Source organism: Equus asinus, chromosome 12, assembly GCF_041296235.1.
Source record: "Equus asinus isolate D_3611 breed Donkey chromosome 12, EquAss-T2T_v2, whole genome shotgun sequence".
Classification (NCBI taxonomy): domain Eukaryota; kingdom Metazoa; phylum Chordata; class Mammalia; order Perissodactyla; family Equidae; genus Equus; species Equus asinus.
In genome coordinates this window covers 42179303-42202230 of record NC_091801.1, presented here as the reverse complement: position 1 = coordinate 42202230, position 22928 = coordinate 42179303, and the positions used below count along the sequence as shown (strand labels likewise).

General features: G+C 41.5%; 1 protein-coding gene and 1 pseudogene across 1 annotated transcript in view; both read right to left on the bottom strand.

The window, feature by feature from the left end:
- LOC123283954 (large ribosomal subunit protein uL15m-like) overlaps positions 1 to 22928 on the bottom strand; it is a 68522-nt gene that overhangs the window by 41294 nt on the left and 4300 nt on the right.
- The window catches only part of LOC123283950 (ligand-dependent nuclear receptor corepressor-like protein pseudogene), a 55415-nt pseudogene that overhangs the window by 31752 nt on the left and 735 nt on the right, over positions 1 to 22928 (bottom strand).

Genomic DNA, 22928 nt, shown 5'->3' with positions numbered 1-22928 from the left:
CTGCGACACGCGTTGTCCGTCGAGCCGGTGTATGTGCGGTAATAACATGTCTGCCCCGCTTCCCGCCATCATCCCCGCCGCCCGGAAGGCCACTGCTGCGGTGAGTGGCGGCAGCCGGGGCTCGGAGGGGACCCTCGGCCCGCTGCTCACCACTGCCCCTTCGCGCAGGGTCGGCGTCGCTGACCGCCTGGCGGCCGGTGGGTGGGTTCCCTCCGCCGGGTCCGGGGTGGGCTGGGTGGGGTGGGGTGGTCGGTGTCAGGAGGGCGCCGGGGCTGCGGCCGGGCCGGAGGATCAGCGCGCCCGCCCCCGTCAGCCCCGAGCCCTCTGCATTGCGGAGCGAGTGCGGCCCGGGTCCCCCGGGACCCCGCCGCCGGCCCCAGCTTGTAGGGACCGGCGTTAGCGGCCAGGCACCCTAAATCGAGGTGGCTCCGCTGCTCGTTTCTCTCTTGTTTGTGGGTGAGGGAAGTCTGAAGTCCTCAAGAAAATGACTTTATTTTCTTACCTTGCACTCGTGTCCTGAATTAAGGAAGTTTGAAGATTGGCAACTTATGACATCACAGGGTGCTGTTTTTTAGAAAACCGTGTACGAGGAGCTCAAATGTCTTTTTAACCCCGGAAGCTCCTTTTTGTGATGGAAAAAGTCTACAGTTTACATGAGACTTGCATGGTTTGACTTGAAACAAACTATTTTTCCTAGAATGTTGTTTGCACTTAAGAATGTCTAACTGGGACCTCTTTAAGTGCTAAAGCCGCACATTAATTATCTTCGGAACTACAGTGAGAGAAAGTAAGTATTTTTCCCACTGAAGAGAGCTCTATGGAGTCTGATTTGCTGAAGGTAGTGTTCTGAAATTCTGGCATCCAGAATTGACCAACGCTAGCGTGTATCGATTCTGTGTGGGTTTATTTGGGCATTGTTTATTAATTTTTTCTCTTGTAGGTGATTTTCCTTCATGGATTGGGAGATACAGGGTAGGTACCATTATTTTTAATAACAGTAATGAAATGGGGTCATGCAACTCTACTTACAGGATCAAAGGTTTAATGTTAATGAACTCTAGGATTGTATGAAAAAAGATTGCTAGTGATATTTCTTACAGTCCAGTAATATGATAGAATCTTTTCTTTTTTAAAAACCTCCAGAATTTCCTCTCATCATCGTGAATTCGTCATTTTTCAACTCCTGTTTCTGGAACGTATTAAAATTGCAAACTCCTCCTTGAGTTGCTGTGGGCATTGGATACCAGAGATGGGTGGAATGTTTGTAGAGAGTGTGCAACTGAGAGCTTTCCGGAGGAGTTAAAATTTCAGGGCAAGTTGAGGAGAACAACTGGTTGATTTTGATAAGAGCAATAATCGCAATGTGAGGTACACGGCATTCTGAATGAAAGCTTAATTATGCCCTTAAGAGAAAAAATCAGTTCAAGGGTAGGGGAGGCAACTCAAAGATTTACTTGGCAGTTTATCAAACAGATTTTGTTGTGCTAACTTGAGATGTACAATTTATCTTTCAGTCAGGCTTTTCCTATATTGTGAAGTGTTTGTTTTTAATTTAAATTGTGATTATCTGTTTGAAACTTAGGTAAAACTGTAACAAAATTGCAGAATTAGAGGAAAACTGAAGAGAAACAAATTTTGAGTAGGTGGTCAAATAAACTATTAAATAAACTATTAAATCTTCTTTATAAGGGTGTGTTGGGCTAGATTAATTCTTCAAAGTGATTCCTGATATTCTTTTATGCCCTTTAAGTAGAGGTACATGACAACACGGAAAAGACTGTAGGACTCTTTCTGGCAATGAGGTAGTCCTATGAAAATGACAGACTTATATTTTACTATTTATTTTCCTGAACAGATTTAGAGAAGCTCTCTTTTATAATCAAACCCTTCTTGATACTGAGAGCCGGGGAGGAACTTGCTACCCTGTCACTTGCCCAATAAAGAGAGCTTCTAGGCCTGAAGAATCAGTCCAAGAAAAAAAACTTCAGTGTAGAAAGGTTCTCTGTGGGCCCCCATTTTGACATATTCTGTAGACTGAAGTTAAGAGTGAAAATGAACAATGTGAGATTAAAAATACCAAGAGCATCCAGGACATCTTGACTGAGAATTAAGTTTACATAAAAGATTAGCTGGCCAGCCCCATGGCCGATTGGTTAAGTTCATGTGCTCCGCTCCGGTGACTCAGGGTTCACCGGTTCCGATCCTGGGCGCAGACCTGCACGCTGCTCATCAAGCCATTCTGTGGCAGCATCCCACGTGGAAGAACTAGAATGACTTACAACAATTCAGGCGTGAGGAGGGGAGAAGTCCTAAGGCTCTGACATTCATACCGTGTCCCTGGTTCCATTCTAAGCTAGGAAATGCTAACTTTTATGAGGTTCATGTAGAAGAGTGAGCTTTGGGATTTTTCTCTCAAAATTCTATGACGAGACTAACCAAAGGTGGGAATTCTAATGAGGGAACTTGGCTGAACTTTAGGCTTTGAACACTGAATCTAGGATATCGCTGAGAGTGTAAGTACATGAAGTGGATTAAGTGACGGAGTGATGGCCATAGTGAAGATTTACTGGGCTCCGAAATAGGAGAGAAATCACTGAACATGAGGCTCAACTTCTGTCCTATCTACGGAAAGCCCATTAAGGGAAGATCAATTTTAGAAAATGTTAAAGAACAACCAGGTTTAAATTTAGTACCAATACTGAATACTCATTGATTTTAAAGAAAAATATATATGCATATGCTATAATGCTAGTACCCCATTTTAAATAGAAAAATTACCATACATGACTCACCTTCTCTTCACTGAAAGAGAAATTACTAATCTTAAAAATGAAATTGTCTAATTGCTATTATATTTACATTTCTCTACATTTTATCGGTGCCAAAACATTTAAAATATATCCTTCTAGAAAATAAATATACTACAGAAGATAAAACTAGTTGAAAACACAACCATGTAATGTTTTAAGGCACTGCATTCCATTAGACAGAACCCAAAGTGAACTGAGTACAAAGACACAATGTGAAGTTTATCCGTGAGACTCTTCCCTTCTCTCCGATTTTGGACTCCAGTGTTAATCTACATGAAGTCAGCTCCCTAGCTACACAAAACATAACTTCTCAGGATTTATTTGAATTGTTATAAGCAGGTAATTAAGTAAACTAAAAGAAGTCTAACTGAAAATTCAATGTGCAAGTAAGCCGAGATACACTTGATAAGGATTCCATATGCTAATGGCCTTGGTGCCACGCCAGCTCTTTCCTCTGAAGTTCTCAGATTTCATCAATCTTTGTGGACTGGCAGCTCAGCAGCTCCCTCACCTTCACTGAGCCACAGACACGTCTGGGCCATCTGTGTCCTGAAGACAGGGGAGGACATATCAGCATTTCCCCTTCCCCAGGAATTCAGTTGACATTCTTTAGTAAAATACACAAAAGAACAGATTGCGCTTCATCTATAGGGCAATTTCACATTTCGCAAAGCTGTATGGTGCACAAATCTCATCCATACACATCTGAGGTCGTCAATTCATCATCTCATTATATCAAGAAAGAACAAACATTCAACAAATATATATTGAGTGCCTAGCATATGAAAGGAAGTACACTGATATGGACCCATTCTTTGCCCTCACTAGGCTCATATTCTATTAGGAGCCATGTGACATATACGCAAAGGAATTCACACAAGGCCAAACAGGATCACGTGTGTGATACACACCAAGATCTACAGCAGTATAACGAGCAAGAGATCCTACTCCCAAGTAGAATAGCTGGCTAAAATAGTAGAAATGTTATTTCAGCTAAACCTTGAAGAAACTAAAACCGTTTTTGTCTTTTGTTGAGGAAGCAGACAGGAAGAGTTAAACATCTCAAGTAGAAGGAAGGGATTAAGCAAAGCCAAAAACACACACAGTGAGTGTGCAAGGCTGTGAGCAGTCCAGACAGCGACAGCACTGGCTGTCTACTGCACAGCAACTTAAAACAAAGGCAAATGACCAGCCCGGACCAGATCACAGAAGGCTCTGACTTCAAAGCTGGGATTTATCCAGTAGCGTCAGTGGGGAGTCACCAAAACACAGCACCGCTTTAGGAAGGTTAATTTTTCAGTACACAGGACATAGTATAGGTCGAGAAAGCCTCGAGACAGAAAAAGTACATTCTAATAGTTTAACTGATAAAGCCCAGAACTAGAATGATGTCAGTAAGCGGGAGTGCAAGGTGATGTAAAAAGTATCTTAAAGTGATCTAGAAAAGTATCTTATAGTGATCTACAGGAGATGAAACAGAAATGAGGAAATTTATGCAAATATAAATTAAAAAGAAAAATCTTCATCAGAAAGCTTATTCGAACAAGTACCTTGTAACCAACGGAGACAGGGGATGGGGTCTTTCTTAAAGAAGAATTCAAAAATCACCCAATTGGGACAGTTTAAGGGCTCATTTTTCTGGAGACAGATTTCGTTTACTCATTCAACAAACACTTATTGCAAGCCTACTGTGTACCAGAAAGCATCGTTAATTCCCTCAAGAACAAAGCAAACAACAGAACAAGCAGGGGATTCACTGTTGGCCCTTAAGAAAGGCATCATCTCTGTCCTCTCTGAAAGAACTGGGACTTGTTCCACTGGAGAAAGAAAATGAGCCTCGAATTTCTTCCCATAGTCAGGTTTCAAGACTCACAAGACATAGCAGGTGTTCAGACTACAATAATGAGATATGTTATTCCCAAATCTTAAAGCACATGCTGCCTATGCAAATTCAACAACATCCAACTCCACAAAGATTTTCAAATATGCAATTCCACTTAGACTATCAACTCTTATCCAGATTCTCAACTAGCTGTTCCTTGACTAAAAAGTTACATGTAACTTGATCTTCAGTGTTACCCATAAAAAATTATTAGCCCAGCAAGAAACTCCCAAAAGAAAGTCCCCGCTCTGACTGAAACAGTCTCTGCTACGGTTTAAAAAGAAGGAAAAAAAAACACACTTGCAAGAAAGAAATCGAAACACTCCAATACTCTTTAAGAACAAGAACAAAACAAATCACTAGCAGCCCTCTGATGACACCTGGTGGCCGCTTCTCACAGGAAGTTTCTTTCAGCATTTTAAAGAAATTATTCCAGGAAACGTTAACTTCTCAACCACTTCACATGCTATCTTGACTATGGGCAGCACACGTGAAGTCTCTCCCCTCATTTCCCTCCTTTTTGTTCCAGTTTTCACTTATTTTGTTCCAGTCTTCACTTCTCTTTTCATCTCTTCTCTCTTTTCTAACCAGTAGACATTAAGGCAGCTTGAGCTTGCTTTCTGTCTCTTTCTCACACCCTCTCTCACTCACACACTCACACACACACCCTCACACACACACGCACACTCACAGACATCCTCTCTCACTGGTACAAGGCCACCCACACAGGAAACCACCTTCTCCCTGCCTCCATCCCACGCCATCTCACCCTTCACCCCTCCTAGACTTACCCAAATTAGTGGTGCAAGCAGTGTGCAGTTAGCACGTGTTGGCACCAGGCCCATGGTAAAGTCACAACAGGGGATAGTGTGCAGCATGGCTGGCGTGCACACACGTGCATTTATAAAAGCTCCCAATGCTCTTTTGCCCTTTCCCTTTGAGGAGCTCAACAAAGGACGAACTCCAGAAGTTGTGGAGATCCTACAGCACAGGCTCCTCCTGGAAGGGCAAGGTAGGACAGGTAAGACTTCCTACAGGCCTACTGCGAGCTGAGCAAGACAGGAATAAACGGAAATTAGCGGACTGCTCAGATCTCTTTCTTAATCTACCATTTTCAATTGGACTTTTTATTGAAAATATATGTCTTATACGATTACCTGATTTAATAAAGTACCACCAAGTCCATACATAGTCTGTTCATGAGAAAACTGTAGTATTCGTTGTCGTTACAAAACACCATGTGCATAACCTAAGGGTAACCAAAGGGAGCTGTGCTTTATGTAATCCTCCTCTCACCACACTCTCCCATCAGAAACATCACTTTGTAACAGAGACCACAAAATAAAGTATCTGATCCTACAAAGAAAAAAATCACTCTTCTATGAAAATGCTAACGGTCACAAGTTGAATAACTTCTCCCGTGACAAAAGAGTAAAATTTAACACCCTAAAAACCACTTATTGGTAACATCAGAAGCAATTTTACCACAAATGGATGTGTAACATAGTTGTTTATTCACAATGGGATCAGCTCCTGAACACTCGGGTCCAGCCAAACCCACCTCCTCAAGGTGCCAGGGACAGGCTGCATTGCATTCCTAAGGGTAAGTCTGTTAACTCTACCTTCCCCCACCAGGAAAATGCCTGTGGCGATTCAGAATGAGTCCACAAATTCTCTGACACTCCCTTCAAAAGGTGGAGCCTAATTCCCTCCCCTTGGTGTGGGCTGGCCTTGGTGACCAAGTGCTTGCAAGGGACAGAAAACAGTGGCAGTGAGGGTTTTCGGCTCTGGAGACACAGTCACAGAGGTGCCGGTATCCTGCTTGCCCCCTCTCTTGATCACTCCGCCCAGGGAAGTGGGGGACCTGTCGCAAGAACACTTCTGCAGCCTGTGCACATGGAGGCCCAGGGGGCAAGGAACCGAAGCCTCCTACCAAGAGCCAAACAGGAACTGGGGCCTCCTGCCAACAGCCATGGGAGCGAGCTGCCTGCAGAGCAGCTCCTCCAGCCCCAGGCAAGCCTTCAGATGATTGCAGCCCCTACAAAATCCTGACTGCAGCCACAACCAACTGGGTAATGAGCCTACTCCACACCCTGACCCACAGAAACCGGGGGATAATAAATGCTTATTTGCTTTAAGCCACTAAGTTCTGACATAATTTGTTACACATCGGTAGATAACTAATATAATGCCCTCTCTCTCCTTTGCACCTTGGCAAGAGTAGACAGGGCTCAAGTTCACCCCTCGTTTGTATATATTTTACATAGATTTCCTTTCCTATACCCTCCAACCTTTAACAAGAATGTTCTATACTATCACAATAGTATTAAGGTACACGGGAGGAGGTCCATGAAGTATACTGGTTGAAGAGAAGAATTCCCATCAAACTTCTGAAAGATTTCAAAACTTAATAAACTGACATTTACATTTATGCCTCTCCCACTACCAAAACCAGACTTGACACGGCTTACAATGAAAAACTGGGATACTAAAATCAAGAGTTATTAAAGAGCTAACTAACAAAGACATGAGGTAGAGAGTTTTAAATTTAGATTTGTATGGAATAAAAGAAATGTCTTCATGTTTCCTGAAAAACCTCATTTTGGATGAAGGCATTCATTCTTATTGGCCCCTAGAATCATTTATAGCAAACAACTTGCCTCAAAGATAACAGTAGCCATGAGTTCCTGTCCAGCTAAGCTCAGAAATGTTAGCAACCTCTATTTCTACTCTTCCCCAAACCTGAGGGGGCAGCCCATGCAGTAAACACCTATACAGCCACATGCCACTGGGGCTGAATGAGTCACAATCCTTTTGGCCACACAGAATACAAAACTTCCTCACCCTCACCTAGCAGGAGGCATTCAAACTTCGGAGATGTAGGGGCCTCTGGTCACAGGACTCACATCTGATTAAGTTCCACCTCCAAAGCATCTCACATGCCATGTCTAGCCTACTTCTAAAAATAACCTTCCCCAGCCAGAGTCCAAGGACAAACCGAAGACAAGCTAGAACTATGTGCTCTTAAGCCCAAATGGTCAGAGTAAATAAAACTATCGACAGAGAGAAAAAAATTCGCACTCAAGTCAGAAGAGAATACTGTTCCTATTCCAGGGGATACACATGTTCTGTTTCAAATACCTAATTTGATTTTGCCTGGAAGTTAACAATTAGAATATTTGTTTAGTGCTCAAGTTAGAGCTAAAACAATCATTAAAAAGCCATACTAATAGGGATCAAGCCATGGTGACTGTAACAGAATAAACAGACCTCACCCCTTTCATTATCAAAGACTCTCCCCTTCCCAACACTACTCGTGAGGATGTAGTTAACAGCAACATAACGTGACAAGTCATGGGACAAAAATAAACTGTAACATTAGCCCAGTTTTCTTACTAGGCCGTTTCTTTTATTAAAATGGTCCTACACTTCAAGTACTATTTTCCAAATACATTAAATTGATCCAGTAATAAAGTCAATTTCATGGCGATCTTAACCACCTCTGACAAAGCTATCTTGTGTAGTAGGAAAGATTTTACACAAAAAGTTAAAATTCAATATATCTCCTTTCAAAATGTATTTTTAAAATTAATGCTTTGTTAATATTTCCATCTAATTGTTTTGATTTTTTTTAAAAGGAAGAAAATTCTTATTGGAACAGGAAAACAGCATAAAAAAAGGAAAATTCTATGAGTAAAACAGAAAATGAAAAAATTTCAATGCCATTAAAAGCAGACACACACGATCATTCGTGTCGTATGCCATTTGAAAAGGTTGTTTTATTATCAATGGAACTAATCACAATGAAACCATCTCTTACAACTAAAGACATTATAACGAATTTTCTTCACAGCTACAGAGAGACGGGATTTGCTGTTTCACATCAAATAGAACAGGCTACATAAATTCTTCTTCCTATTTATTGTAAAATATAATTTCATCTATAAAATCAGTCCTGAAATATTAAAACTGAAACAACAGACTTTATATCCTTTTCTTAATTTAGTTTAAACGGTCTATTCGCTAAAAAAGGGGGGAGGTTTGCAATCACACACATCTCTAGATTCTTTCACCATCTCAGCAGGTTCTCTCTATAAACGTTATGCCATTCATTCGAGAATGCTATCATTTTTCTGTAACTTTCCTGATCCCCTTTTCCTTAGTTTTCACCTAGCAAAACTGCATTTCCATTTTCAAGTTTTCCCTCTAAATTCTCCTTCTGAATTCCATTTTGCTGCTTTTCACTAAAGCTCTGTCAGTGTCTCTCACATCTCACTGTCAATTAATTGTTATAAGTGAGAAAAGGGCAAAAAATCTCCAAAGTTTAAATGATTGTTCTTTGACTATTTTAACATACTCCTGTTTTAACTGATCTAACACAAATTACAAAATTAACTCATCTGAAGTTCTATCACTTTTCCTTTATTTACCTTGCCTGCTTTTACTATCCTGCCTGCTGGTATAGGGTGTTAATGATTCAAATCCTAAAAAATGGGTAAAGGAAGTCAGGAGCAAAAACAGGACTATATATGAAGTTAGACTCTTCAAAAGGAAAACCAAAAAGACTAAGTTTCAATGTGCTCAATGTCTATAGTGTATAAGACTCATCTACAAAGTTCTGGAACACCTGAAATAAGCAACTTGCTTTTCAACTTTAAACACAGATGTTTTAGAACAAATTTAAAGTATTAATTTATACACCAAGGGACAAACTTACCAAAATGACGGAAGAAGTTAACATTTAAATTATATATAAATCCAATGGTTTAGGCAAATTCTAGAACTTTAAAACCATTTGAGAGGGAGAGAAGAAGCACGTGGGTACTTCCTCAGCTACCAAGGATCGCCAGGGCACCCCTCCAACAAAGTACTCTTTCCTGCTGACACTGATAGGAAATGTCCCCAGGACAACATCTTACATACTCTCAAGTGAACAAAAAGATATGGGCAAATAAAAGGAGAAGAGGAGGAAAATGCGAAAAACTTCCCTACTGGAATTCTTTCCTCAATACCTGAAATTTAAGTCAGTAATCTAACAACGCTTCCCCGGGCCGTTCAAGCCTCATTATCTTCTTCACCCTCGGATCACGGGATTATCAAATTCTTTCTCTACCACAAGTATCAGTATTTTCCAAGATTTTTTTACCCTAATTTCACGTTCATTAGCACTTCCTTAGGCCCATTCCTCACTAACTTTAGAAGCACATCCTGCTTAACACTGTTCAAAAATTATTTAAATACACTGTTTTCGTTGTCCCTCAGTCACAAACAAATGTAGATATTAATCAAACAGAATACTAATCTGTGATAGGAAAAAGCTGTAACCAAAGCCCTGTTAGACACAGTACGTCCGCTAGTTTCCTGTGACTGCATCTATTTCTATTAGAATTTTATGGATTAAGCACTGAAGATCCTAAAAAATAATATTCATTATGTGAACAGTATTTCCCAAGTATGACAGAAATATCACTAGTGGCGTTTAAAATAAAGTTATCTACCACATGTTGGGATTTTTAAATAAGTATGTATTATTCAAATAGATATTAGGAAAAAATAACACACCAACCTATGACTCCACATGTATTACTTCTTATGACAATGCTAAGTTTTAAAAAAAAAAAGTGAGAAAGGGGCCGGCCCTGTGGTGTAGTGGTTAAGTTCGGCACACTCCACTTCAGTGGCCCAGGTTCGTGGGTTCGGGTCCGAGGTGCAGACCTACACCACTCATCGGCCATGCTGTGGCAGCATCCCACATGCAAAATAGAGGAAGACCGGCACAGATGTTAGCTCAGGGAGAATCTTCCTCAAGCAAAAAAAGGAAGCTTGGCAACAGACGTTACCAAACAAACAGAACAACAAACAAAAAACAAGAGTGAGATAAAATGCTGTGGTATAAAACACAGCAGAAACGATGAAGGAGTAGGGAAATGACTTAAGTTTGGAAAATGCCACATCATACACACCTTATACATTTGCTAACTTTTCAATTATGTAAATTCTAGGAAATCAATAAAAACTAATAATTCTTAGCCCTAAGATCATTATTAAACAAGAGTGCTCTGAAGATCAGTCTCTCCTCCACTGCTGGCAACCTTCACAGTTGGCATCACAAATCCTCATTCACCAGTTTTCACATGAGTAGTAGCCTCCTTCAGATTACACCTCTAAGAAAGTACTGCAGCCTAATAAAATGTCCCAACTCTGTCACATCACACGTCTACATTCTGAGGAATAGATAACAGAATTATACACGTGGAGAAGGAAAACTGCAGAATACTAATTTTCTACATACTCAGAACCTGCCTTTCCTTTGAGATTTGGATACAGTGGCTAGAATCCATCTAACAAGAAGATAATGCCCTAATACCATACTGGTATAAAAAGTGCACTGACAACTGGCCAAAGCACAACAGAAGTCTCTCTCTCGCTCTGGTAAACTTCCACGGCAGGTGTTCCTGGTCAGCAGGCGGTCTGTTCCAGGCCGACTCAGGGATCCTGGCTCCTTCCATCTTGCAGCTCTGCCCTGGAGCTTCCTCGTTCCCTGCATTCAGCTGACTGAAGAAAGCAAGCCTGGAAGCAGCAGACTCTTGGTAAAATATCATCGAGACGTGCTCTGAGACAATTCTTCTCCAGGTCCCAACCAGCTCTGCTTCCATCTGCTGACCTTTGACTTTCAGCATCTGGTCAGACATAACTAACAGTAGTCTTGCAATCTTGACTCAAAAGCAGTGCTGGGACCCAGGGCAGACCGCCCCCAAAGTATGCTACAATGGCACACTGATTATTTTGACTTAGTTATTTGAGAAGCAGCTGATGCAAAAATTGCATTTTGACCCTTTCCATTTCCCCCTGAAAGCAGCAAACGAATCTCCCATGTGAAAAACAGCTTCCTCACGAGGCTGACCCAATGGCATAAGGGTTAAGTTGGCGTGCTCTGCTTCGGCGGCCCAGGGTTTGCAGGTCCGGATCCCGGGGCGGACCTAGCACCGCTCATCAAGCCACACTGCAGCGTCATGCCACATAAAACAGAGGAAGGTTGGCAGAGATGATAGCTCAGGAATAATCTTCCTCAAGCAAAAAGGGTGGGGCTGGGAGGGGGTGGAATTCAGGGCGGAGAGGCCTGTATAAACACACCTTGTTACTTTTTTACTAATTTACCACCACAAGTCCAAACTCTGCTTAGATTGCTTACTAATGAAGCACCCAAACCTAAGTTTCTTTGTCCTGTCAAATCCTCACAAATTTAGTGTTTCTGTGTGTAAAAAGTATAAAAGCTGCCTGCTTTGGTCACTTCTGAGCGTTAATTTTATGATCTCCCACGTGTACGCATTACATTCGAGTTTTCTCTTTAATCTGTCTTGTGTTAATTTTACTATGAGGCCAGCCACAAGAACTCAAGAGGAATAAGGGGGAAATTTCCCCCTCCCGGACAGGGGCATCTACCACTTCCACTCATACCTGCTTCGCTGCAAGGGAATCTGAAAAGTGAAACCTGGAGCTGTAGAACTGTATCTTATGGAAGGACAGAACTGATTTAGATGGACAGCTAGCCATCTCTGCCACATACCAATGCCCAAAAATTATCATATCGCTTGTCACTCTACCATTAATGAAGGCTTTTCGAGACCTTCGACAACCTTTTCTGAGAAATGCAACTGTCCCTGGAAGAGCATGCCTGGACTTACTACCTCCACATCTGTAACACAAGGGAACCACAGACAATACCAATCATTTATCAATTTAGCTAATCAGCCAAACATGAATCCCTTGGTCCCACCCATGGAGAGATCCTGATTAAGAGAGTCTGTGGTAAGGACAAGGATCTGTAGTTTCAGAGAGCTCCCTGAGTGATTCTGATGAGCCAGATTTGGGACCCCCTGGAGTAAAGTCCCTTCTAACTTCAAAAAAAAATAATATAAACCTAACATATATTTACTAGACAGAGAGCTGAAGTGTGGAGAAGAGGGGAAAAAAGGAGAAGAAAGGTGAATCAGGAAGGAGAGTAAACAAACTGCACTCAATAGGGATGTCACACAGGGATTCCAAAACAATCTCTCATGCAAAATGACTCTGAGGAATGTCACTTTTAGCAAACACTGCCTCCACCTCCCACCCTGAAATCCTAGGGTGTTAAACACCACCCATATGGAAAACCAGATTACAGACCCTCAAGATTCTTAATGAAAACCATTTGGTCTCATTTTTTGAAAGACTATAATTCCTACTACCTCTCCTCGAATGATCTAAATTGTCTAAGCTATTTTTAAAAGTAGATTACCACCTTAGTTTAAATTCTAATGGTTTTATAGTTATATGAACTTCTATAACTGTGATTTCTCATTCTAGAATAACTGATCCAATAATACGCATCAAATTCTGGTCCGGAATCCACGATCAGCAGGTCACAAGTGAATTACACACTTTGAAAGAAGTGGTTTGTTGCTTGCTCTGGGTTTAAAACACAAAGTTTCCACTATCCTTAGTAACTGACAAGCATGCTGGGCTTTGGCTACATTTGATGATTACACTGCTATTATTCCAAATGCATCAAACAATAAATATCTTTTTCCTATTAGGCTTCCTATTACCTTACTTGTTTTTATTTAAAACTTTTTGTGTTTTTGTTTAAAGGGGGGAAAAGCATATAAGAGAAAATAAAAGAGAAATAGGAACATGCAACACATTGAAAAGCACTGGCAATTAAGACTGAGATTATCCAGCTTCAGCAAAATGCATCTGAAACCAGAAGAGCTGAAGTACTTAAAATTTGTTTCAAGAAGCCTATGTTCGGATCTCCAACAAGCACTACATGTGTCTCAAATGCAGACATCCCTGCTATGGAAGGACTCTCCTGGCTGTCAGCTTAGTAAGGGGCTGACTCTGCGGCAAAGTATGACATTACACAATTACAAATGCTTGACAGTTCATGTGGTTTAGACAATTTGAGCACTCTGAATTGAATACCAAACAAAAACAGCAGTGCTATTTGGTTTCATATAATTTGACTTATGGCTTCTGGTACATCTTTTAATTTTTTCTGTATTTGTTAATTTTAAGGAGTGACTGTCATACTACGATGGCTTAAAATAAAGTTTACAATATAACCAATGTTTATCTAAGAAATAGTCCTCAGGGGCTGGCCCCGGGGCCGAGTGGTTAAGTTCGCGCGCTCCGCTGCAGGCGGCCCAGTGTTTTGAAGGTTCGAATCCTGGGCTCGGACATGGCACTGCTCGTCAGACCACACTGAGGCAGCGTCCCACATGCCACAACTAGAGGAACCCACAACGAAGAATACACAACTATGTACCGGGGGGCTTTGGGGAGAAAAAGGAAAAAATAAAATCTTTAAAAAAAAATAAAAAAAAAGAAATAGTCCTCATAATATGAGATAATTATGATACAAAAAAAATTATCAAAGGCTAGAAAACAATAGGCAAAGGGAGAGTCCCCAAAAGTGCCCTTTTTAGCAACCAAACTGCCTAAGCAAAGAAGTAAGATTTCCCAAATCCTATGGTGTGATCTTACCAATTTCTAATGAACTGGAAGATGCAATCCTTAAAACTAAAAACAAAATGCAATTACTTTTCTGCTTTAGGGACTCAGCATCTGCTAGAATGACAGTCATATACGCTGGTTTAGAAACAAACCTACTAAGATAAAGAAAGCAACTTCAAAAATGCGGGTATATACAGCCTTCCCTCTCCACAGTCTTCCACACTCCCATTCCTATTTTGACTTTCCCTTTTTGTCTCGAAACTCCAACGCTCTCAGGCATAACACTCTTGTCTGGCTGTCTCTCCCTCTGACCAGGTCTGACAGAGTGTTTAGGAGTCAGACAGCCTCTACCGTTTTCACCTCTGTATCCACACACCTTTCCTCCCCTAGGAAACAGGAGGAGTCGTGGTACCAACCCCCATATGCTCACTGTGAGGCTCAATCCTCAGTTAACTGAGGATAAACTCAGTACGTAATGTCCTTAGACCAGTGTTTGGCACCTGGCAAGTGCTCAGCAAGTATTAACCACCATCATCATCAAAAACAATCTTCTGTTTGATATCCCTACTGCTGAAAGGACTTTCAGACCATAATGCTGCAAGAACATATCTTCCCCACCATCACCCCCACCAGATCTTTTTCATACAAACTGAATAGTCCCTGTGTAGACAGACTTCGCAAAAAGACAAGACATAAGTGTATGTTTTTTAAAAATTTGGCAGGTACAAAAAATAATTTGAATATGTGCGAGGCACTAAGCATAACATAACAAAACCCTGAGTACAGACCACAGTTTAAGAAAATTAAATTCAGGGGGCCAGCCCCATGACCAAGCAGTTAAAATTCTGCACACTCAGCTTCAGGAGCCTGGGTTCACAGGTTCGCATCCCAGATACAAACCTACTCCACTCATCAGCCATGCTGTGGAGGCATCCCACACACAAAACAGAGGGAGACAGGCACCAGATGTTAGCTCGAGACGAGTCTTCCCCACCAAAAAAAAAAAAAAAAAAAAAATTAAATTCCTAATCTTTCAGTTCCGTTTCAGGATCCCTATCACCTTCTCTCTTCTAATAGAGCTACCCACTAATTTGAATGTGTTTGTAATTAATCTGTTTCATTACTTTGCCATATCTGTATTCCTAACAGTATGGACTTTTGCTTTACATGTTTCAAAACTTTAAAAAAGGAAAAACACTATGTGCATTCTTCTGGAAATAGCTTTTTTTCCTCAATATGATATTCCTGACAATAATCCTCAGTGGTGCATGTGGCTAAAATCCATTCAGTTGCACTCCTATAGGAATACAATTTATCCATTCTCCTCTGATGGACACTGCTTCCAGTTTTTGCCTTTTACAAACAGTGCAACTGTGAGCATTCTTGTCATGTCCTCAGGCACTCACATACATGCGTTTCTCTGGGGCAGCAGTTTGCCAATTTTAGCATGCATTAAACCACCTGAACGGCTTGTTAAGACTGAAAGCTGGCTCATCCCCAAAGCTTCTGATTCAATAGGTCTAGGGTGGAGCCCCCAATTCTGCATTTATAGTAAGTTCCTGTGAGATGCTGAAAACACAATTTAGAAGCACTGCTCCAGGATAAAGACCCAGGAGTAGAATCACTGGGTCAAAGTGTACATCCATCTTTAACTTTACTAGGTAATCCCAAAGTTATGGTACCAATTTGCAATCCCACCAGTTGTGTGTAAGCATTCCAGTTATTTCCGACCTTCCTAAACAGCAGACATTGTCAGATTTTTACACTGTTGCCAACCCAATGTTATGAAACTATACACCACGTTGGTCCTAAACTGCCTTTCCCTCATTACTAATGAAGTCGAGAATCTCTGCATGCAGGTTTCCTCTTCTGTGAGATGCCTACTTGGGTCATAGGCCCATTTTTCTATTGTTCTTACTGATTTGTCACTGTTTACCTTTCTAGATACAATCCTTTCTCAATAATACGTACTGAAAATATCTATTCTCACTTGTGACTTGTCTGTTCACTTTCTTGATGGTTTCTTTTCATAACCACAAGCTGTCAAATTAATGCTGTCAAAGCGGTCAATCTTTGCCTTTATGGTCTACACCTTCTGTGATCTGTTTAAGCAGCTCTTCCTTGTATTAGAGTCACACAATTACTGTCCTACATTGTCTTCCAAAAATTTCATAGTTTTGCCTTCTGTATTTAAGCCTTTAATTCACCTGTAGTTGATTTTTCTGAATGATATGAATTAGAAATGTATCCCACTCTCAAGAAGTTTCCTATTGGCTAAGGCCCACAGATATGACCAACTATAACTTCAGAGAGGATAATGATTCCTGTTAACCCCTACCTTATTGAGGTTTATTCTGCTCTCTCATCGAGGCAAACCAAAAACTGGATAATTTCAATACGGAAAACTTGGAGGGTTATTAGCAAATTAGTCAGACTATGATCCCCACCCCACCATACTCCAGGAAGAATCCTTAAAAATACCACACACAAAAAAAAAAGAGGCCAGCCCTGTGGCCAAGTGGTTAAGTTTACACACTCGGCTTCAGCAGCCCCAGCTTTTGCCAGTTCGGATCCTGGCTGCAGGCAGGGCCATGGCACCACTCATCAGGCCATGCTGAGGCAGCGTCCCACAGAGCACAACCAGGAAGGCCTACAAGTACAATACACAGCTATGCACTGGGGAGCTTTGGGGAGAAGAAGAAGAAAAACAAAGGTGCAAATCGTTAACACACAAAAAAATTGTTTTAACTCTAAATTTAGTCTTATTCTAAAAAACTGAAAGTTGAACATTGGGGAAAGTGTGGCAAAATGAGCATTCTCAACAGTACTGGCTGGAATATAAATCTATACAAACTTTCTAGAGGGTTATTTGCAATATATCAAAAGCCTTAAAATACATATCTTCTTTGAGCTATCAGTGACTCTTTACAGAACTTATCTTAAGGAAACAACTGAACAAAATACATATTTAGGAATATTCACCATGGAACTCTTTATAATAGAAAAAATTGGAAACAACCTAATCTCCAACAACGCAGGATGGGTTACAGACGAAGCCGCTGCAGCACATCCATATACGGTCATGCGCCATCTAAGGACGTTTCAGTCAACAGTAGATCACGTAGATGATGGCGATCCCATGAGATTAGTACCACAGAGCCTACATGTGTAGGAGGCTATGATAGAAGAAAATTTTATATATTGAGGTGTATGGGGAAGCCGTTCTGGTTTAAATGCGATTTGGACTAAATTTTATTTAAACCAAAGAAGCCTGACTTACAGCCTGTCAAATGTTCGTTGTATATTGTCCCAAAATAAAGAATGTACTCTTTTTTTTTCAATATTTCTTTTTCTGCGCTATCTCCCCAACCCCCCCCTGTACACAGTTGTATATCTTAGTTCCAGTCCCTTCTAGTTGTGGGATGTGGGACGCCGCCTCAACATGGCCTGATGAGCGGTGCCATGTCCGCGCCCAGGATCCGAACCCTGGGCCGCCGCAGCGGAGTGCGCGAACTTAGCCACTCAGCCACAGAGCCGGCCCCAGAATGTACTCTTTGAAGGTAAGAACCAATGCCTCTCTTCTTATGACACCAGTACTTTTTGAAGGTAAGTGTCCTTTCCCATGACACTGGGGTCATGCTGACCCACTGTGTATGTACTAATCTATAACAAAGTATCTCCTTGAACCCTTGAAAGAATGTACCCCTGTCACACTTGATGTATGTCTGTTTGGAAATGGTATACAATGGTGCTGAAAAATCACTCTTCTTCACAGCACTTACGAAGGCTGCACTCCCTCCCAGGCTGCAGTCCTCAGCTTGGCTCGAGTAAAACTCCCCGCTGTAGAATGATTATTGATTATTCGTGTCAACAGCTCGACCATCTAGGTTTGTGAAAGTACACTTTATGATGTTTGCACAATGATAAAATCACTTACTGACACATTTCTCAGAACGTATCCCCATTGTTAAGCAAGGCATGACTATAGTGGAATACTATGATGATTACATAGCTGTGTTAATGTGGAAAGATGTTTCCAATAGTCTGGTAATTTCTAAAACCAGTTAACAAGATGCACATATGATATTCTTTTATTCTCAAATATTTATGGAGTGCCTTGTGTATGCCAAGCACCAAGCAAGTGACTGGTAAACAAAAAGAGATCTGTTCCCTGCTTCTAAGGAGCTTACGAGCTTTGGAGGGGGATGACGGGGAGGGAGACAGGCCACATACATATCTTCCAACTGACTCCTGTTGGGATATTAAAGGGATATACAGTTTGAAAATAGAGACAATTTATATGTGTCTATGTATCTATGTAATCTCCAGCACTTCATCAGCATAGTCTACAAAGAGAACACACACACTCAGCTGTATGGACTAGGAAGTGGGTCAACAAGAGGATACTTGGAGCAACTGCCTTGTGATGAACTGAAGCACACAAATCTTCTACAAAAATGCTCTAGGGAGAATCTGAAGAAACGCAATGTAGTTATGGAAAGTCATCCACTGGAAGACAGATGCGAGACAGATCGTAGAACCACAGAAAAAGAATTGGAACAAAGAGCTTCCGCTGTTGACAATTCAAGACTAAGACTGACCAAGATCAGGTACAAGTTCTTGAACAAATAACTGTTCTTCTAGAAGTCTACAGCTTTACCCTTCCCTACTATGTTGGGATCTAACAAATAATAATGAAGCCTCCAAGATAAGAAAGATCTCATAATTAGGGTCAGGCTCAAAGGATTCTGACATTCTATATTCATTTCATTTAAACATCTGCACTACAATCAGTAAACTTACGAGAGTCATTAATTACAAAGGGAAAATTTTTTTCTTTAGAGCACAGAAACATGTCAGACACCTCAACCAAGAGATCAAAAGTTAACATTCACCAGCGATAAGACCTATCTACATCACACATGTGCCAATATGATGCACTGAGAAGGGAACAACCTCACCACTGTGGTATTCTTGTCAAAAATGCTTAACCCTCAATTTAATCATAAAAGAACACCAGATAAATCCAAACTGAGGGACATTCTGCAAAATACCTGACCGGTACTCTGGAAAAGTACCAAGGTCACGAAAGATAAAAAACTGTCATAAATTGGAAGAGACCAAGGAGACACCATAACTAAATGCAGTGTGGGCTACTGGACTGGATCCTCGACCAGAAAAAAGATATCGGGGTGAAACCCGAATAAAGACTTTAGATTAACTGTATCAACTGCCTGGTTTCAATAACCGCACTATGGTTACATAAGATGCTAACAAAGGGACGCTGGGTCTAAGGTATATAGGAATTCTCTGCGCTATTTTTGCCATTTTTTTCTACTTCTATAATCATTTCAAAGTAAAAAGTTTGTAAAAATAATTTCAGATGAATGATAAAGAGATATGGGGGATCACTCAATAACTCTTACATAAAATATGCTACCTCCTCGGGGCTGGCCCTGTGGCTGAGCGGTTAAGTTCGTGCGCTCCACTGCAGGTGGCCCAGTGTTTCGTTGCTTCGAATCCTGGGCGTGGACATGGCACTGCTCACCAAACCACGCTGAGGTGGTGTCCCACATGCCACAACTAGAAGGACCTACAATGAAGAATCTACAACTATGTCCTGGGGGGCTTTGGGGAGAAAAAGGAAAAAAAAAATATGCTACCTCCTCCAATAATTGTGCTAAAAAAAGCCCAAGAATTGCAAATAAGGCATAAACAAGAATAATCTGTAAGTATTCACTAAAAACCTGTGATTGGGATAATCTAGAGAGCCGACTAACTTTCCTAGGGCACTGAAGTCTCTCCAGATAAATAATCTACCTCATTTTCCCTATTAATCTTTTTTAATTCAATTCAACTTATATTTATTTAACATCTACTATGGGCATGGAACTGTGCTGGGGCCTGATAAGATTTTGATACATTAAGAACATTTCAGTACACAAAATGAGAAAGAAAAACATAGAGTAACAAAACTGGAAGGAACTTTTCACTCCCATACAATCTAGCAATCAATACCGGCACCCTTTTTAGTGTGATTGCTGCTAGGAGCTCAAGTGTATCCCCTTTGCATAAGCGGTTCTGACCTCTACAATTATCTCCAAAAATTATCCCTGAAGATGCCAAAATGACTCTAAAACATACTCCATTTCTAGTACATTTTTCCTTCTAATCATTATGTTGTTGGTGCATTACAGTACACAACACAAAATTAAAGAACTTGATTCTCTGAACGTCAAGGAAGGGTCAAGCTGGTATAAACCCACAGACGTTTACTTACTAGCCTCTTAGAAGAGGTCAAAGGCAACATCACATAAGGCCGGGGTTCTCAAAGTGTGCCCTCAGAGTCAGCAGCTTTAACATCACCCAGGAACTTGTCAGAAATGCAAATTCTCAGTCCCAGTCCAGACCCGCTGATTCAGAGACCCAGCCCAGCATCTGCGTTTTCACAAGCCCCCCTAGCTGACTCTGATGCACCATCAGTTTGAGAACCACTGATGGAACAGCAGAAAGACTGGCCCCGTGAATCTGGAGGCCTGATTCCAATCCTTGCTCTGCCACTCACCTCTACAATGCATTAGCCGCTCAGCTTCTGTGGGGCTCAGCCTCCTGATCAGTGAGGGAACTGCAATAGCTCACTACCACAGTCCTTACACCCTAATTTGATAACCATGAAAGCATTCATTTGTATAAGGCCTAAAAGTGAAAACACCACTGCAGTATTTCACCACGTATTTCTCTCTTTCATCCAAATGAAACAATTAAAATTTCTTCTTGGCATCCACCAGCCTCTGAATCAGACTTAACGTATCTACAATAATTTCTTCTGATTTTAAATAAAATTGTGTTTACTACTTTGCTGTAGCAAAAGCCATATAAATGCTAATTTTACAGTTTCCTATTTAGTTCTCTATCAAGCCTGTTTTGGAGCAATTCCTCATAATAACAAAAATTCCAAGAAACCCACCTACTACAGACTGAATTGTGCACCCCGCCCCCCCTACACACACACACACACAATTGTGATGCCGAAGCCCTAATCACCAATGTGATGGTAGTTGGAAATGAGGTCTTTGAGAGGTGCTTAGGTTTAGATGAGGTCAGAACGGTAGGGTCTCCAAGACGGGATCAGCGTCTTTAGAAGAAGAGGAAGAGAGACCAGAGTTCTCTCTCCATCGCTGCCATGTGAAGACACAGCAAGAAGGTGGCTGGCTGTAAGCAAGGAAGAGCCCTCACCAGGAATCAGCACCTTGATCTTGGACTTAACCTCCAGAACTGGGAGAAGTAAATGACTGTTGTTTCAGCCACCTGGGGTTATGGTGTTTTCCTAGAGCAGCCCACAACGACCAACACACTCACTCAAAATACCCCTCTGCGGTGGGCACAGTTCAGAAGAACTGTGCTCCAACCTCGCATAAAGAATGTGTGTGATCAGACCACTGAAGTACTCAGCAGCTATGAAAGAGAAAGAATTTTAAAACGTACAGATCTAGATACTTCCATTACTAAGAAACACAGCTTAATTTCATCTCCTAGTCATGGATTTATAAACCGCGATTCTTCTCACAGCCTGTGGAAACTATGACAAAAACCTCTCAGAGGAGATGTGAGAAAGACGGACAGAGGAGAATCAAATAAGAAGAGTCCGTTTTATAAAGGTTAGAGAGTTCTCTTCGAACACAAACCTAGGTAGCATGAATGTGGGCAGAAATGTCCCATCAATCAAGTGAATACCCACTAATCCTTGAGACCTAACTCAAATGCTGTATCCTGCAAGCTCGCGCCACTCCTTCCCAGGCAGTCAGACATAAATCACTCTGTGCTCCCCTCTCTCCATTTCAGCACTGAGCAAAAGGCACTATACTTGTTTATGGATCTGTCTCTTCCACCAGACCTTGAAATCCTCTAGGGCAGCGTGTTACTCTCTCCAGCACCTAGAATGGTGACTGGCATGAAGCAGTTTGCTCAAGTGGAGCCACTCTGCTTTGCTGAATACAAGTGGAACTCTCTGTGCTATCTCACAGCTTTTCTGTAAATCTGAGATTATTCCAAAATAAACAGGTTTTTTAAAAAAGGCACCAGGAGCCACTGTATTATCAGTAATAATCACACCTGCCTTACATGTCACGCAAGAAGACACCAGCTACTAGAGAGCCTTGCCTCAGTGTTTTTCACACGTGCCAGCAGGAGTCAGTAACCTTACAAAACTTGAAAAACAATGAGTAACAAACACTTGAGACGCTAATCCTGACCTTAACTTTGGTCAAACTGTTTAACTTTAGTCTCAGTTTGTGAAAAGGGAATAGTAATTCCGACCCTACAAGGCTGCCGTGCTACATGAAGTCTACAGAGTATACATCAAATGAGCTCTCCTAACGATGTTCTAATCAATACGTGTTAGTGACTTTCCCCAGGCAGCGCTGCATCTGGACTAACGCTTCACCGCAAACCAGGTGCATACTGTAACTAGTTCCACCGGCACGGACTGTAAAGTCCCGACACAATCACCATTCGGGCTATGATTACCTAGAAAATAATCCTACATATGTGTCCACAGATGCCAACCCTGCCAAGATGTCCTAGTCCAGAACCCCCCACCCCAATAAACAGGCTATTCAAAACTCAACGCAACCGCAGGGGTCAGCAGCTCCTGGCACCCACCTCCCCCCGACTAAGCTCCAGAAAGCGGGCACGCAGACTCAGGCCGTGCTCGCCGACTAGGAAGAGGTGGGTATCTCCAG